Here is a 16909-nt window from a genome sequence, read left to right as displayed (position 1 = left end):
CCCTTAACTCTTTGAGTACCCTTGGGAATATGCCATCTGGGCCTGCTGCCTTATTTGTCTTTAGTTATGTAATTTATCCAATATTTCTTTATCCCCTACCTCAATATTGGCTAAGACATTGTTAGTATAGAGTATGCCTTCCGGCCTACTAGTAACCTCCTCCCTGAAAAAACTCTCAACAAAGTAGCCAGTTAAGGCCTCAGCAATATCTTTATTCTTTTACAGCAGTTCTTTGTTATCCTTAATGCACTTGACCTCCTCTTTAATTTTCCCTTTCCTTCTGCAGTATTGAAAGAAGCATTTGGGATTGCATTTAGCATCATCAGCGATTTTCTTTTCAAATTGCCTTTTGGCTAACCTTAGTTCTTTTTTCTCTTAGCACGCATATTACAATAATCAGCTTTATCAGCTCTTCCAATTCAGGGCTCTGCAATCGGCCCACGCGCCTGCCCTCCAGATCAAGAATCTTGCTCTGGAGATGCTCAACAAGCAGACAACAATGTCAGATGAACGACTCAAGGAAATTGCTTTCCAGCAGAGTGATCATTCTGGACCCCTCACATAGCTTTGGCCACATTTTACCCCTAACTATGTCCTTCTCTCTCTCCCTAAATCTGAAAGCTACAGCCCAAATGGAAACACAAAAAACATGGCTTAAAAAACCCCACAGGGTAGCTCCGAACAGCTAGCAGCAGAAAACCGGAGAGATAAAAACACCTCTTTACTATAAGCTTAGCTAGCTAATTTACTGTACTGCACAAATAAAACTACCAGGCGCTAAGGTTAAATCAACAATAATCTACTACCTTAGTGTAGCTGCTTGATTTTATAAAGAACAGAAAAGAGCCCTTGTAGCTAGCCAACTTGCTAGTCCTTTATTTTTCTCTGTAAAACCCTTACACCGGAGGCACCCTAACTACCAACATGATTTGCTTCCAAGAGGGCGAAAACCCCCCTTGTTAGCTTGATAGGGTCCAATTATCTAACCGGCATATGAGTGCTAACGAAGGGGAAAAAAAGGGGGGAAATTCCCTCTCTGTCCCCTAATGGCAACAAAGATTTTCACCTTAGGAGCAAATCTACTTACCGCGTTTAAAATAGCAGCACTAATATTAGCCTCCGATTCAAAGCATTAAAAACAAACAAACAAACAAACAAACACCAGAAACAGGAAGTGCATAAACACGTAAGTACGTATCAAACCAACAGCGCCAACAGCGCCAACAGCATCTCAACAGTCAACTTCACCTTCATGTCTTTTCAAAGACTCCATTTCTTTCCGTGGCCTCTCACAACTCCCTTTCCCTGTCTTTCTCTACCTCCTTAAACTCCTTTCACCTCCTTTCACCCCCTCCCATGATGGGTGTGGTGAACACAGAGGTTAGGTAGAACTTCAGAACTTCCTGGGTCCAATTGCCTGTTCTCATCAACCACACCCATCAACTTTTGTAGTTCTATGAATTTTAAAACCAATCAAAACCCATTGGATCCGCTTACTGACATAATTTTAGCACTAATATCCTAATGAAAAATTCTTATGTCCAGTGTTTGTAGGTGTGCATTGGTAAGGCTCACAGTGACTTAAACTGTCAGATGAAGGTGTTACTTGGCATTCTATCTTCTCTTCCCGAAGTACTGCATGACCTTTGTTTGCCGCCCGACAACAATGTTGATATCCATAATATCTGCTGTCTGCTTCTGTGTGACCGCTGCCACCATTTTATCCTGACTATTCTTTTTTTTTTTCTCTCCTTTCACCTCCTCGCTCCGTCTCCTCTGAAACTTCCTTTTCAGAGAGCTCCAAATCCCCTTCTTCTTCTTCTCTTTTTGCCCTTCCTCACTAGCCCCCTGATTTCCTTCCTTCCCCTCCCACTCTTTGTTTGTGCACCCACTCGTTCCTTCGCCCAAGTCCTCCATCTCACTTTCCCCCTCCACAGTCCGGCCAGCATTCTTCTTCTGCCACTTCATCTTCATGACTTTCCAAAGGCTCCACTTCTTTCTGTGGCCTTTGTCATGTTTCCCTTTCCCTTGGTCTTTCTCTACCTCTTTAAACTCTACCTCAGCTTCCTCATTCTCTTCCTTTGCCCTTTCTTCCTCTCCTTTCTCCTCAGCCCCATTCATTCCCTCTTCCTCTACTTTCCCCATCTTCTCATCAGTTTCTGCCTTCTCTCCATTCTCTTCATCCCCCTCTTTCCCTGTACCTTTCTCTTCTTCGCCATTTACCTGAGTCACACACTGAGGCCCTGTTGACCCCCCCCCCACTCCTTCATAAATCATGGCCATCATGTTCCTGACTTCTTGCAGGATGGAGGTGTGTTCTTGCAGTCTCTCCTCCATCCAGTGCATCCTGCTCTTCACCCTCTCCATCCTCTGCAGGACGCTTTCCACCGTTTCCCTCAAACTCTCCTCTTCCTTCATCTGCAGGGTCTTCTCTGCCAGGTCCCTGGCTAACTCTTGCTGAGTATCCTACAAACATAAGTATACATAAGGAGATGTATCCACCCAGGTAAAGGGGGATGAAGATAAAGGCACAGGGAAGTTCTGAAGTTACCTATCCCTGGTGTTCACCACACCGATCATTACATTACAAGGCATTTGGCAGACGCTCTTATCCAGAGCGACGTACAGTTGATTAGACTAAGCAGGAGACAATCCTCCCTGGAGCAATGCAGGATTAAGGGCCCAACGGCTGTGCGGATCTTATTGTGGCTACACCGGGATTAGAACCACTGACCTTGCGTGTCCCAGTCATTTACCTTAACCACGACGCTACACTAAAATGCATTCATTTTAAGGTGTAAGGTTAGCACTTCTGAAAAAACTTTGTCCTTATTTTTTATATATTTCTAACCTTAGCATGCATGTTAAAATGTTCTACCTTATTTCTCTCCACCTGCTCCACACACGACTCCTCCTTCTCACTTCCTGAAGCCTGAGGGGTTGATCGCAGGAGCCCCGTCCTGCACGCCTGCTCTTCTGCCTTACCGCTCAACGCCATTTCCACTAAGTGCGGCTTGTGAAACGCTCTTTTCACCAGTACTGGAAAAAATAAGCCTATCATTATTATTCTTTTTAATAAAAGTGGATGATGGCAAAGGCCAGGCGATCAAAGCAACACTTGAATTTCTTCAAGGAACACTTGGCTGAATTTCTTTCAATTTTCAGCAAACAAGGGATACAATTCACACTTTGGTCATTTGGTAGATGCTTTTTGCAGATTTACAATAGTGCATATTACACAATTTTGGTAAACATGTTCAGTATATTTGGATGGCATTATGGATCACACTAACTAGCTAATATAATGCTAATAGGCTGTTCGGCTATTGCTACACCCATGACAGCTAGTTTATCGTTAGGCTCCAGTTTTAACCAAAAAGTATTGAACTACGTATGCCTAAATCGCCTACACCTGGCTTTATACCTCACCTTTCAAGAAAAATAAGTATAGCTCTCAGTTCGTTCTTCTGACTTCTCGTTCTTGATTCTTCTCCAGCTGAATCTGAATGCGATATGCGAACGCTGTCAAAATGGTTTAATTTATAGCAGATACCAGTTAATGCTACTGTGACGTGGGGCAAAAATAACGTAAGGGATTCCATCGAAGGATGCAACTTCATTATTTTACCTTTGCCTTTGTGACGTCAATGCGTATGTGTACTTACTGTAAATTATATCAAAAGTTAGAATATAATTAAATAAAATCTGCCGAGGTGAACTTAGGCTCATGCTGGTTTATAATGTGGCACTCAATCATTTTATCCTGCTATGCCAGAAAACAATGACACAAGTGTCCATTCCGTTTAATCTATTCTATTCCGAGCTATCACGCATACCGTGGCATATGATAAGCAGTCAAGATGCAGAACACTAGGCTGTCGATAATAAATTGATAAACTGATCCTACCGCAGGCGGACGGCTAGCGCCAATTTGCTAAACTAAGGTTGGTCGAGTATCAGCTTGCTAGATGCCAAAAAACAAATAAAAGGACTCCAGAATTATCGTATTTCAGGGTAAACGCGTATACATTCAAATGCAGACTGCGACGGACCAAGATCTGCTCCCTGGAACTGTGGAATCACTTTATTGGTTTGGGTACATTTGTCATTTGTTGGCTCGTAAAAACTGAACTGGCCACTAATAAAAACTGGCCAATAAAATAGTAAAAGTCTGTTCTAACGGAGTATAAGTGCATGTACAGAGATGCTCAAGGCTTTTCAGAGCCATTTCAAGAGCAGCAAAACATGAAACACTCCTTTTGGAGTCTCTAGGATCTGATTTCTCTGGTTAGTCTGTAGCTGTGTGTCTTGTTGGGATAGCTACCTAGCTCTATGCTTCATGATTCGCTATATTGGCTTGGTGGTAATATAACCTTAACATTACTAGCTAATTGCGTTAGCTAGCTAGCTATGTAACATAGGACAATTTAGCTATAATGGCAACTTCTAGCTAGCTAGCTATGTTATTAAGTCCTGTAAAGCATATACATTAAACCAACAACAACAGACTAGTTGTCACCGCCAAGCTTACAAAACAACATTGCCTTGTAACGTTACCTCCAGTTTTGCAGCTATCAACAGCTTCATGACATCTATAGGCATGACATCTTCTCTATTCATTCTCTTTCACTGCCCACTAGCTAGCTATCATAGCTAGCAATATAGGTAGAGCTAGCTAGTAACTGTCTTCGATCAGGCTGTAACGTCAGCTAGTTTGAACAGTTAGATCAGTAAAATTTGTCACCTATCATCTCGTTAAGATAAGTCTCCCAATCACAGCATAAATTCGATAGAGGGCTTCAAAGGGCCTTATAATTCGTTTTCTATAGTAACACCACCATCTGCTGTTCAAGTGCAGACATGTCAAGGGAAGTCTCTTTAGCATTGTGTGCATTCTGTATTTCTGTGTTGGTTTGTATATCTGTATATAGTGTTGGATTAACACACACACACACACACACACACACACACACACACACACACACACATATATATATATATATATACACACACTTCTGCGTGACTGTGTATCTGTTACTTTAAAGACCATATAAAACAAACATTGCAAAACACCAGTAACTGCGCCCCCAAGACTCAAACAGGGTTAATCTCAGCCAGAAAAGAAGACTCACACAACTGGTCATTAATATTCACAATTCAGAGATGGTCTGTTAAGGTTACTTTCATTTTAATTTAAGTACTTTTAGAACACTGATTTCAAGCTCAATGATTCCACAGATTTGACATGTACAATATATTAGTATTCACAAAATAATAAAAATAAAAATAGTCTTTATTCACAACTAATAAAGAAATAAATTGGTGGTGTTAATAATCCTAAAAATATTAAGAAATTAAGAAGGAAAATAAAAACGTACTATTTGAAAATGTAAAAGCTTAAAAATGTTTACAAAGGAATTTTGTATTTTACCAGATTTTTCTTAGTGCAAACATATTACGTTGTAGATACACTGTTCTAGCAATGAATAATAAAGAAGAAATGACTTCTGAAAACAGCAAGATTGTCAACAAGAAGTGGTCTCACTGGAAATAAAAATGAGTTGATCTTTTTAGAAAAGCAGGGCTCAACGACCCCAAACATACAGCCAATGTCATTAAGAACTATCATCAGTATAAAGAAGAACAAGGAGTCCTGGAAGTGATGGTATGGCCCCCACAGAGCCCTGATCTTAACATCATCAAGTCTGTCTGGGATTACATGAAGAGACAGAAGCATTTCTCCAACATGTTTGGAACAACCTACCTTCAAAGTTCCTTCAAAAATTGTGTGCAAGTATACCTAGGATAATTGATGCTGTTTTGAAGGCAAAGGGTGGTCACACCAAATATTGATTTTATTTAGATTTTTCTTCTGTTCATTCACTTCTTCTGTTCATACGTTTTGTTAATTGATAAGAAATAAACTATTAACATTTCTATTTTTGAAAGCATTCCATTTAAAGCATTTTTTCACACTTGCCTAAAACTTTTGCACAGTGCTGTATATAGTATATAGTATAGACCACCCCCCCCCCCCCCCCCCCCGGCCTGTAGCTCCAGCCCAAGACCAGTCGTACAACTCCCTGCTGATTCAGCTGTAGCACCAAGGCTGTCCCCTTGACTGACAGTGCCACCCATTGGTGTTCCTGCCATCCCTCTACCTCATCTCTGCTTCAACTTTTTAATTGGACATTTATGTACTTTTATTCATATGGTTTTATGTTTGAAACCATTCTTTCTACAAACCGGTGTCAACCAGCGGTCAACCACCCCTACTGAGTCAAGTTCTGATAGATAGATAGATAGATAGATAGATAGATAGATAGACAGATAGAATGATTGATTGATTGATTGATTGATTGATTGATTGATAGCTCTTTCTTTATCCCCGTGGGGAAATTTCAGCCTCACAGCAGAAGAGATTAGTAGAATAAAAGGAATAAGGGAATAAATAGGGAGAACACAATAGATAGGAATACTAAAAATACCAATACAGTATGTTAAGAACAGTTATGTGTGTCAACATATGAGAGTATTAAAGTATAAAAGTGCAAGGTGTCCATAATAATAATAAATAGTCAATAATAATAAATAGTGCAAGGTGTCCATAATAATAAATAGTCCATATAGAGGTGACCAGTGTGGGCCACCATGCTGACTGGAGGAATCACCATGGCAGGTGGCATTATACAGACAAATGGCTGAGGGAATATAGGAGCGTCTGAAGCGCTCCTTCCAGCACCTCGGCAGGATGAGGCAGCTGCTCCTCAGGCCATTCAACTCCCCATAGAGGGGGTGGGTTGGGTTCCCCAGAATGGTACAGATTTTAGACCTCATCCTCCCCTCAGCCACCTCCTCCAGACTGTCAAGGCCCCTCCTACAACAGAGGCCACCTTCCTGACCAGCTTGTTCAGCTTATTGGACCCATTGCAATGCCTCGTCTCCAGCACACAAAAGCAAAAAATACTGCGCTGGCCACCACTGACTCATAAAACATGCGCAGTAGTTTATTGCAGACCTCAAAGGTAGTACAGCCTGAAGAAGTGCAGCCTGCTCTGTCCCTTTTGTAGAGTGCACCACCAGTCAGTCCAGTCCAGTTTGTTGTTGAGGTGCACCCCAAGGAACTTATAGGACTCAACCACACCCACCTCCTCTTCCTGGATGGTGATGGGTGTTGGTGGCTTCCCCTTCCGTCGAAGGTCAACCATCAGCTCTATTGTTTTGCTGATGTTCGGCTGCAGGTGGTTGTTGTTACACCAGCTGAAGAATCCAGCCACCAGACTCCTGTACTCATCCTCGTTGTTACCAGTGATGCAGCCAATGATGGACGAGTCCTCTGAGAACTTCTGCAGATGTGGAGATGCAGAGTTGAATCTGAAGTTGGCGGTGTCGAGTGTGAACAGGAATGGGGAAAGAACATTTCCCTGGGGTGCGCCCCTGTTGCATTCCAATGTGTCTTGAGTGGCAGCTCTGGAGCAGGACGAACTGTGGTTTGTGGGTGAGATAGTCTGTAATCCAGCCTGTCATGGCCAGGTTACCCACATTGGAATAAGATTCAGTAACTGTTAGGATTCAATGTTTTTCTTGTTGTACTCTTCTGGCGCTTTAGCTAGTGTGGCCGAGCGGTCCAAAGCGCTGGATTAAGGCTCCAGTCTCTTCGGAGGCGAGGGTTCGAATCCCTCCGCTGCAATTTTCAGCAAAAAAGCTGCAAAACGTGCTTAATGGTCAGCTTCAGGCTACACCCTGGTTCTCACGGTATTACCACAGATCTCACATTGAGAGAATGCCAGCATGTTTTTCAGTGCAGAGACAATATCAACAATTTTGGTGGCTTATTTCAACAGTTGTTGGCATAGACAGGCTAAACACTGGTTGTTCTAATTGGTTCACAAAATAATGAAATTTTCTCGCCATAAAGAAGGGTAACATTTAAATGAAAACCTCCTCTTGTCGATTTGTTTGTCTGACTAGTTGATCTGACTTACATACTGTTATTTGAAGAAGGTGAGGACATGAAATCCTGACACAAAATGGTTTCTTTTGGACGCACATTTACACAAGTAAATGGACCAGAAATACAAAGAGCTGTGAATGGTCCAGAATGTTTGAAGAGATGAACAGTCAGTGTTGATCAATGAATTCAATGCATTTTTCACTCCAAATCAAGTGCCGGAATTATTCGTTCTCAAACCTAAAAAATATATAAAAAATCAAAGCCGTCTAAATTTCAAAACATGTAGAATGTTGTCTATGAAGACAGAAATGCTCTGACACAGACCAAGTAATCCTTTACATCATTGGAATTAGCAAAAAACTTTCATCACGCAATGTAAAATTGACTTTACGTAGCCAGAATAGTCCTGAAAAATGAGGAAATTAAAGAAAACTGCCAGTATTCAAAGATTTTATTTTAATGCTTTGTCCTGGTTTTAGGTAGCGTGGCCGAGCGGTCCAAGGCGCTGGATTTAGGCTCCAGTCTCTTCGGAGGCTAGGGTTCGAATTCCTCCGCTGCCATTTTAACTACGAACGTGCATACTTGGGAGCTCCACGCGAAAAGCTCCTTCGAAGTGAATCAACAAAGATTTCACACGGTCAGGATGCGATCTTGTTCTTCAGTGTTCAGACAACGGCAACACCCATAAAAACTACCCACATTTGAATAAGATTCAGTAACTGTTAGGATTCAATGTTTTTCTTGTTGTGTTGTTAGCGTGCCTCAGGTAGCGTGGCCGAGCGGTCCAAGGCGCTGGATTAAGGCTCCAGTCTCTTCGGAGGCGAGGGTTCGAATCCCTCCGCTGTCATTTTCAGCAAAAAAGCTGCAAAACGTGCTTAATGGTCAGCTTCATGCTACACCCTGGTTCTCACGGTATTACCACAGATCTCACATTGAGAGAATGCCAGCATGTTTTTCAGTGCAGAGACAATACCAACAATTTTTGTGGCTAATTTCAACAGTTGTTGGCATAGACAGGCTAAACACTGGTTGTTCGAATTGGTTCACAAAATAATGAAATTTTCTCGCCATAAAGAAGGGTAACATTTAAATGAAAACCTCCTCTTGTCGATTTGTTTATCTGACTAGTTGATCTGACTTACATACTGTTATTTGAAGAAGGTGAGGACATGAAATCCTGACACAAAATGGTTTCTTTTGGACGCACATTTACACAAGTAAATGGACCAGAAATACAAAGAGCTGTGAATGGTCCAGAATGTTTGAAGAGATGAACAGTCAGTGTTGCTCAATACATTCAATGCATTTTTCATTCCAAATCAAGTGCCGGAATTAGTCGTTCTCAAACCTAAAAAATATATAAAAAATCAAAGCCGTCTAAATTTCATAACATGTAGCATGTTGTCTATGAAGAAAGAAATGCTCTGACACAGATCAAGTAATCCTTTACATCATTGGAATTAGCAAAACACTTTCATCACGCAATGTAAAATTGACTTTACGTAGCCAGAATAGTCCTGAAAAATGATGAAATTAAAGAAAACTGCCAGTATTCAAAGATTTTATTTTAATGCTTTGCCCTGGTTTTAGGTAGCGTGGCCGAGCGGTCCAAGGTGCTGGATTTAGGCTCCAGTCTCTTCGGAGGCGAGGGTTCGAATTCCTCCGCTGCCATTTTAACTACGAATGTGCATACTTGGGAGCTCCACGCGAAAAGCACCTTCTAAGTGAATCAACAAAGATTTCACACGGTCAGGATGCCATCTTGTTCTTCAGTGTTCAGACAACGGCAACACCCATATAAACTACCCACATTTGAATAAGATTCAGTAACTGTTAGGATTCAATGTTTTTCTTGTTGTGTCGTTCACATGCTTCAGGTAGCGTGGCCGAGTGGTCCAAGGCGCTGGATTAAGGCTCCAGTCTCTTCGGAGGCGAGGGTTCGAATCCCTCTTCTGCCATTTTCAGCAAAAAAGCTGCAAAACGTGCTTAATGGTCAGCTTCATGCTACACCCTGGTTCTCACGGTATTACCACAGATCTCACATTGAGAGAATGCCAGCATGTTTTTCAGTGCAGAGACAATACCAACAATTTTTGTGGCTAATTTCAACAGTTGTTGGCATAGACAGGCTAAACACTGGTTGTTCTAATTGGTTCACAAAATAATGAAATTTTCTCGCCATAAAGAAGGGTAACATTTAAGTGAAAACCTCCTCTTGTCGATTTGTTTGTCTGACTAGTTGATCTGACTTACATACTGTTATTTGAAGAAGGTGAGGACATGAAATCCTGACACAAAATGGTTTCTTTTGGACGCACATTTACACAAGTAAATGGACCAGAAATACAAAGAGCTGTGAATGGTCCAGAATGTTTGAAGAGATGAACAGTCAGTGTTGAACAATGCATTCAATGCATTTTTCACTCGAAATCAAGTGCCGGAATTATTCGTTCTCAAACCTAAAAAATATATAAAAAATGAAAGCCGTCTAAATTTCAAAACATGTAGCATGTTGTCTATGAAGACAGATATGCTCTTACACAGTTCAAGTAATCCTTTACATCATTGGAATTAGCAAAACACTTTCATCACGCAATGTAAAATTGACTTTACGTAGCCAGAATAGTCCTGAAAAATGAGGAAATTAAAGAAAACTGCCAGTATTCAAAGATTTTATTTTAATGACTTGTCCTGGTTTTAGGTAGCGTGGCCGAGCGGTCCAAGGCGCTGGATTTAGGCTCCAGTCTCTTCGGAGGCGAGGGTTCGAATCCCTCCACTGCCATTTTAACTACGAACGTGCATACTTGGGAGCTCCACGCGAAAAGCTCCTTCTAAGTGAATCAACAAAGATTTCACACGGTCAGGATGCCATCTTGTTCTTCAGTGTTCAGACAACGGCAACACCCATATAAACTACCCACATTTGAATAAGATTCAGTAACTGTTAGGATTCAATGTTTTTCTTGTTGTGTTGTTCGCGTGCTTCAGGTAGCGTGGCCGAGCGGTCCAAGGCGCTGGATTAAGCCTCCAGTCTCTTCGGAGGCCAGGGTTCGAATCCCTCCGCTGCCATTTTCAGCAAAAAAGCTGCAAAACGTGCTTAATGGTCAGCTTCATGCTACACCCTGGTTCTCACGGTATTACCACAGATCTCACATTGAGAGAATGCCAGCATGTTTTTCAGTGCAGAGACAATACCAACAATTTTTGTGGCTAATTTCAACAGTTGTTGGCATAGACAGGCTAAACACTGGTTGTTCTAATTGGTTCACAAAATAATGAAATTTTCTCGCGATAAAGAAGGGTAACATTTGAATGAAAACCTCCTCTTGTCGATTTGTTTGTCTGACTAGTTGATCTGACTTACATACTGTTATTTGAAGAAGGTGAGGACATGAAATCCTGACACAAAATGGTTTCTTTTGGACGCACATTTACACAAGTAAATGGACCAGAAATACAAAGAGCTGTGAATGGTCCAGAATGTTTGAAGAGATGAACAGTCAGTGTTGAACAATGCATTCAATGCATTTTTCACTCCAAATCAAGTGCCGGAATTATTCGTTCTCAAACCTAAAAAATATATTAAAAATCAAAGCCGTCTGAATTTCAAAACATGTAGCATGTTGTCTATGAAGACAGAAATGCTCTGACACAGATCAAGTAATCCTTTACATCATTGGAATTAGCAAAACACTTTCATCACGCAATGTAAAATTGACTTTACGTAGCCAGAATAGTCCTGAAAAATGAGGAAATTAAAGAAAACTGCCAGTATTCAAAGATTTTATTTTAATGACTTGTCCTGGTTTTAGGTAGCGTGGCCGAGCGGTCCAAGGCGCTGGATTTAGGCTCCAGTCTCTTCGGAGGCGAGGGTTCGAATCCCTCCGCTGCCATTTTAACTACGAACGTGCATACTTGGGAGCTCCACGCGAAAAGCTCCTTCTAAGTGAATCAACAAAGATTTCACACGGTCAGGATGCCGTCTTGTTCTTCAGTGTTCAGACAACGGCAACACCCATATAAACTACCCACATTTGAATAAGATTCAGTAACTGTTAGGATTCAATGTTTTTCTTGTTGTGTTGTTCGCGTGCTTCAGGTAGCGTGGCCGAGCGGTCCAAGGCGCTGGATTAAGGCTCCAGTCTCTTCGGAGGCGAGGGTTCGAATCCCTCCGCTGGCATTTTCAGCAAAAAAGCTGCAAAACGTGCTTAATGGTCAGCTTCATGCTACACCCTGGTTCTCCCGGTATTACCACAGATCTCACATTGAGAGAATGCCAGCATGTTTTTCAGTGCAGAGACAATACCAACAATTTTTGTGGCTAATTTCAACAGTTGTTGGCATAGACAGGCTAAACACTGGTTGTTCTAATTGGTTCACAAAATAATGAAATTTTCTCGCCATAAAGAAGGGTAACATTTAAATGAAAACCTCTTCTTGTCGATTTGTTTGTCTGACTAGTTGATCTGACTTACATACTGTTATTTGAAGAAGGTGAGGACATGAAATCCTGACACAAAATGGTTTCTTTTGGACGCACATTTACACAAGTAAATGGACCAGAAATAAAAAGAGCTTTGAATGGTCCAGAATGTTTGAAGAGAAGAACAGTCAGTGTTGCTCAATGCATTCAATGCATTTTTCACTCCAAATCAAGTGCCGGAATTATTCGTTCTCAAACCTAAAAAATATATAAAAAATCAAAGCCGTCTAAATTTCAAAACATGTAGGAAGTTGTCTATGAACACTGAAATGCTCTGACACAGATCAAGTAATCCTTTACATCATTGGAATTAGCAAAACACTTTCATCACGCAATGTAAAATTGACTTTACGTAGCCAGAATAGTCCTGAAAAATGAGGAAATTAAAGAAAACTGCCAGTATTCAAAGATTTTGTTTTAATGACTTCTCCTGGTTTTAGGTAGCGTGGCCGAGCGGTCCAAGGCGCTGGATTTAGACTACAGTCTCTTCGGAGGCAAGGGTTCGAATCCCTCCACTGCCATTTTAACTAAGAAGGTGCATACTTGGGAGCTCCACGCGAAAAGCTCCTTCTAAGTGAATCAACAAAGATTTCATACGGTCAGGATGCCATCTTGTTCTTCAGTGTTCAGACAACGGCAACACCCATATAAACTACCCACATTTGAATAAGATTCAGTAACTGTTAGGATTCAATGTTTTTCTTGTTGTGTTGTTCCTGTGCCTCAGGTAGCGTGGCCGAGCGGTCCAAGGCGCTGGATTAAGGCTCCAGTCTCTTCGGAGGCGAGGGTTCGAATCCCTCGGCTCCCTTTTTCAGCAAAAAAGCTGCATAACGTGCTTAATGGTCAGCTTCATGCTACACCCTGGTTCTCCCGGTATTACCCCAGATCTCACATTGAGAGAATGCCAGCATGTTTTTCAGTGCAGAGACAATACCAACAATTTTTGTGGCTAATTTCAACAGTTGTTGGCATAGACAGGCTAAACACTGGTTGTTCTAATTGGTTCACAAAATAATGAAATTTTCTCGCCATAAAGAAGGGTAACATTTGAATGAAAACCTCCTCTTGTCGATTTGTTTGTCTGACTACTTGATCTGACTTACATACTGTTATTTGAAGAAGGTGAGGACATGAAATCCTGACACAAAATGGTTTCTTTTGGACGCACATTTACACAAGTAAATGGACCAGAAATACAAAGAGCTGTGAATGGTCCAGAATGTTTGAAGAGATGAACAGTCAGTGTTGATCAATGCATTCAATGCATTTTTCACTCCAAATCAAGTGCCGGAATTATTCGTTCTCAAACCTAAAAAATATATAAAAAATCAAAGCCGTCTAAATTTCAAAACGTAGCATGTTGTCTATGAAGACAGAAATGCTCTGACACAGATCAAGTAATCCTTTACATCATTGGAATTAGCAAAACACTTTCATCACGCAATGTAAAATTGACTTTACGTAGCCAGAATAGTCCTGAAAAATGAGGAAATTAAAGAAAACTGCCAGTATTCAAAGATTTTATTTTAATGACTTGTCCTGGTTTTAGGTAGCGTGGCCGAGTGGTCCAAGGCGCTGGATTTAGGCTCCAGTCTCTTCGGAGGCGAGGGTTCGAATCCCTCCGCTGCCATTTTAACGACGAACGTGCATACTTGGGAGCTCCACGCGAAAAGCTCCTTCTAAGTGAATCAACAAAGATTTCACACGGTCAGGATGCCATCTTGTTCTTCAGTGTTCAGACAACGGCAACACCCATATAAACTACCCACATTTGAATAAGATTCAGTAACTGTTAGGATTCAATGTTTTTCTTGTTGTGTTGTTCGCGTGCTTCAGGTAGCGTGGCCGAGCGGTCCAAGGCGCTGGATTAAGGCTCCAGTCTCTTCGGGGGCGAGGGTTCGAATTCCTCCGCTGCCATTTTCAGCAAAAAAGCTGCAAAACGTGCTTAATGGTCAGCTTCATGCTACACCCAGGTTCTCACGGTATTACCACAGATCTCAATTTGAGAGAATGCCAGCATGTTTTTCAGTGTAGAGACAATACCAACAATTTTTTTAGCTAATTTCAACAGTTGTTGGCATAGACAGGCTAAACACTGGTTGTTCTAATTGGTTCAGAAAATAATGAAATTTTCTCGCCATAAAGAAGGGTAACATTTGAATGAAAACCTCCTCTTGTCGATTTGTTTGTCTGACTAGTTGATCTGACTTACATACTGTTATTTGAAGAAGGTGAGGACATGAAATCCTGACACAAAATGGTTTCTTTTGGACGCACATTTACACAAGTAAATGGACCAGAAATACAAAGAGCTGTGAATGGTCCAGAATGTTTGAAGAGATGAACAGTCAGTGTTGATCAATGCATTCAATGCATTTTTCACTCCAAATCAAGTGCCGGAATTATTCGTTCTCAAACCTAAAAAATATATTAAAAATCAAAGCCGTCTAAATTTCAAAACATGTAGCATGTTGTCTATGAAGACAGAAATGCTCTGACACAGTTCAAGTAATCCTTTACATCATTGGAATTAGCAAAACACTTTCATCACGCAATGTAAAATTGACTTTACGTAGCCAGAATAGTCCTGAAAAATGAGGAAATTAAAGAAAACTGCCAGTATTCAAAGATTTTATTTTAATGGCTTGCCCTGGTTTTAGGTAGCGTGGCCGAGCGGTCCAAGGCGCTGGATTTAGGCTCCAGTCTCTTCGGAGGCGAGGGTTCGAATCCCTCCACTACCATTTTAACTACGAACGTGCACACTTGGGAGCTCCATGCGAAAAGCTCCTTCTAAGTGAATCAACAAAGATTTCATACGGTCAGGATGCCATCTTGTTCTTCAGTGTTCAGACAACGGCAACACCCATATAAACTACCCACGTTTGAATAAGATTCAGTAACTGTTAGGATTCAATGTTTTTCTTGTTGTGTTGTTAGCGTGCCTCAAGTAGCGTGGCCGAGCGGTCCAAGGCGCTGGATTAAGGCTCCAGTCTCTTCGGAGGCGAGGGTTCGAATCCCTCTGCTGCCATTTTCAGCAAAAAAGCTGCATAACGTGCTTACTGGTCAGCTTCATGCTACACCCTGGTTCTCCCAGTATTACCACAGATCTCACATTGAGAGAATGCCAGCATGTTTTTCAGTGCAGAGACAATACCAACAATTTTTGTGGCTAATTTCAACAGTTGTTGGCATAGACAGGCTAAACACTGGTTGTTCTAATTGGATCACAAAATAATGAAATTTTCTCGCCATAAAGAAGGGTAACATTTAAATGAAAACCTCCTCTTGTCGATTTGTTTGTCTGACTAGTTGATCTGACTTACATACTGTTATTTGAAGAAGGTGAGGACATGAAATCCTGACACAAAATGGTTTCTTTTGGACGCACATTTACACAAGTAAATGGACCAGAAATACAAAGAGCTGTGAATGGTCCAGAATGTTTGAAGAGATGAACAGTCAGTGTTGATCAATGCATTCAATGCATTTTTCACTCCAAATCAAGTGCCGGAATTATTCGTTCTCAAACCTAAAAAATATATAAAAAATCAAAGCCGTCTAAATTTCAAAACATGTAGCATGTTGTCTATGAAGACAGAAATGCTCTGACACAGATCAAGTAATCCTTTACATCATTGGAATTAGCAAAACACTTTCATCACGCAATGTAAAATTGACTTTACGTAGCCAGAATAGTCCTGAGAAATGAGGAAATTAAAGAAAACTGCCAGTATTCAAAGATTTTATTTTAATGGCTTGTCCTGGTTTTAGGTAGCTTGGCCGAGCGGTCCAAGGCGCTGGATTTAGGCTCCAGTCTCTTCGGAGGCGAGGGTTCGAATCCCTCCACTGCCATTTTAACTACGAACGTGCATACTTGGGAGCTCCACGCGAAAAGCTCCTTCTAAGTGAATCAACAAAGATTTCATACGGTCAGGATGCCATCTTGTTCTTCAGTGTTCAGACAACGGCAACACCCATATAAACTACCCACATTTGAATAAGATTCAGTAACTGTTAGGATTCAATGTTTTTCTTGTTGTGTTGTTAGCGTGCCTGAGGTAGCGTGGCCGAGCGGTCCAAGGCGGTGGATTAAGGCTCCAGTCTCTTCGGAGGCGAGGGTTCGAATCCCTCCGCTGCCATTTTCAGCAAAATAGCTGCATAACGTGCTTCATGGTCAGCTTCATGCTACACCCTGGTTCTCCCGGTATTACCACAGATCTCACATTGAGAGAATGCCAGCATGTTTTTCAGTGCAGAGACAATACCAACAATTTTTGTGGCTAATTTCAACAGTTGTTGGCATAGACAGGCTAAACACTGGTTGTTCTAATTGGTTCACAAAATAATGAAATTTTCTCGCCATAAAGAAGGGTAACATTTAAATGAAAACCTCCTCTTGTCGATTTGTTTGTCTGACTAGTTGATCTGACTTACATACTGTTATTTGAAGAAGGTGAGGACATGAAATCCTG

The 16909-nt window shown here is 41.3% G+C and overlaps 14 non-coding genes across 14 annotated transcripts; all 14 read left to right on the top strand.

The window, feature by feature from the left end:
* The first annotated feature begins 8719 nt into the window (after positions 1 to 8719).
* On the top strand, positions 8720 to 8801 carry trnal-aag (transfer RNA leucine (anticodon AAG)). The gene has a single exon. It is a non-coding gene; the product is annotated as a tRNA-Leu (tRNA).
* Positions 8802 to 9543: 742 nt separating this feature from the next.
* On the top strand, positions 9544 to 9625 carry trnal-uag (transfer RNA leucine (anticodon UAG)). Its single transcript has one exon. It is a non-coding gene; the product is annotated as a tRNA-Leu (tRNA).
* A 205-nt stretch (positions 9626 to 9830) lies between these two features.
* Positions 9831 to 9912, top strand: trnal-aag (transfer RNA leucine (anticodon AAG)). Its single transcript has one exon. It is a non-coding gene; the product is annotated as a tRNA-Leu (tRNA).
* A 742-nt stretch (positions 9913 to 10654) lies between these two features.
* On the top strand, positions 10655 to 10736 carry trnal-uag (transfer RNA leucine (anticodon UAG)). Its single transcript has one exon. It is a non-coding gene; the product is annotated as a tRNA-Leu (tRNA).
* A 205-nt stretch (positions 10737 to 10941) lies between these two features.
* On the top strand, positions 10942 to 11023 carry trnal-aag (transfer RNA leucine (anticodon AAG)). The gene has a single exon. It is a non-coding gene; the product is annotated as a tRNA-Leu (tRNA).
* A 742-nt stretch (positions 11024 to 11765) lies between these two features.
* Positions 11766 to 11847, top strand: trnal-uag (transfer RNA leucine (anticodon UAG)). Its single transcript has one exon. It is a non-coding gene; the product is annotated as a tRNA-Leu (tRNA).
* Positions 11848 to 12052: 205 nt separating this feature from the next.
* On the top strand, positions 12053 to 12134 carry trnal-aag (transfer RNA leucine (anticodon AAG)). The gene has a single exon. It is a non-coding gene; the product is annotated as a tRNA-Leu (tRNA).
* A 1029-nt stretch (positions 12135 to 13163) lies between these two features.
* trnal-aag (transfer RNA leucine (anticodon AAG)) lies at positions 13164 to 13245 on the top strand. The gene has a single exon. It is a non-coding gene; the product is annotated as a tRNA-Leu (tRNA).
* Positions 13246 to 13985: 740 nt separating this feature from the next.
* Positions 13986 to 14067, top strand: trnal-uag (transfer RNA leucine (anticodon UAG)). The gene has a single exon. It is a non-coding gene; the product is annotated as a tRNA-Leu (tRNA).
* A 205-nt stretch (positions 14068 to 14272) lies between these two features.
* trnal-aag (transfer RNA leucine (anticodon AAG)) lies at positions 14273 to 14354 on the top strand. The gene has a single exon. It is a non-coding gene; the product is annotated as a tRNA-Leu (tRNA).
* A 742-nt stretch (positions 14355 to 15096) lies between these two features.
* On the top strand, positions 15097 to 15178 carry trnal-uag (transfer RNA leucine (anticodon UAG)). The gene has a single exon. It is a non-coding gene; the product is annotated as a tRNA-Leu (tRNA).
* A 205-nt stretch (positions 15179 to 15383) lies between these two features.
* On the top strand, positions 15384 to 15465 carry trnal-aag (transfer RNA leucine (anticodon AAG)). The gene has a single exon. It is a non-coding gene; the product is annotated as a tRNA-Leu (tRNA).
* Positions 15466 to 16207: 742 nt separating this feature from the next.
* On the top strand, positions 16208 to 16289 carry trnal-uag (transfer RNA leucine (anticodon UAG)). The gene has a single exon. It is a non-coding gene; the product is annotated as a tRNA-Leu (tRNA).
* A 205-nt stretch (positions 16290 to 16494) lies between these two features.
* trnal-aag (transfer RNA leucine (anticodon AAG)) lies at positions 16495 to 16576 on the top strand. The gene has a single exon. It is a non-coding gene; the product is annotated as a tRNA-Leu (tRNA).
* Positions 16577 to 16909: the final 333 nt, after the last annotated feature.

This window comes from Conger conger, chromosome 15 (genome assembly GCF_963514075.1).
Source record: "Conger conger chromosome 15, fConCon1.1, whole genome shotgun sequence".
Lineage (NCBI taxonomy): Eukaryota > Metazoa > Chordata > Actinopteri > Anguilliformes > Congridae > Conger > Conger conger.
The sequence above is the reverse complement of the archived record's forward strand: the minus strand, read 5'-3'. Positions and strand labels throughout refer to the sequence as shown.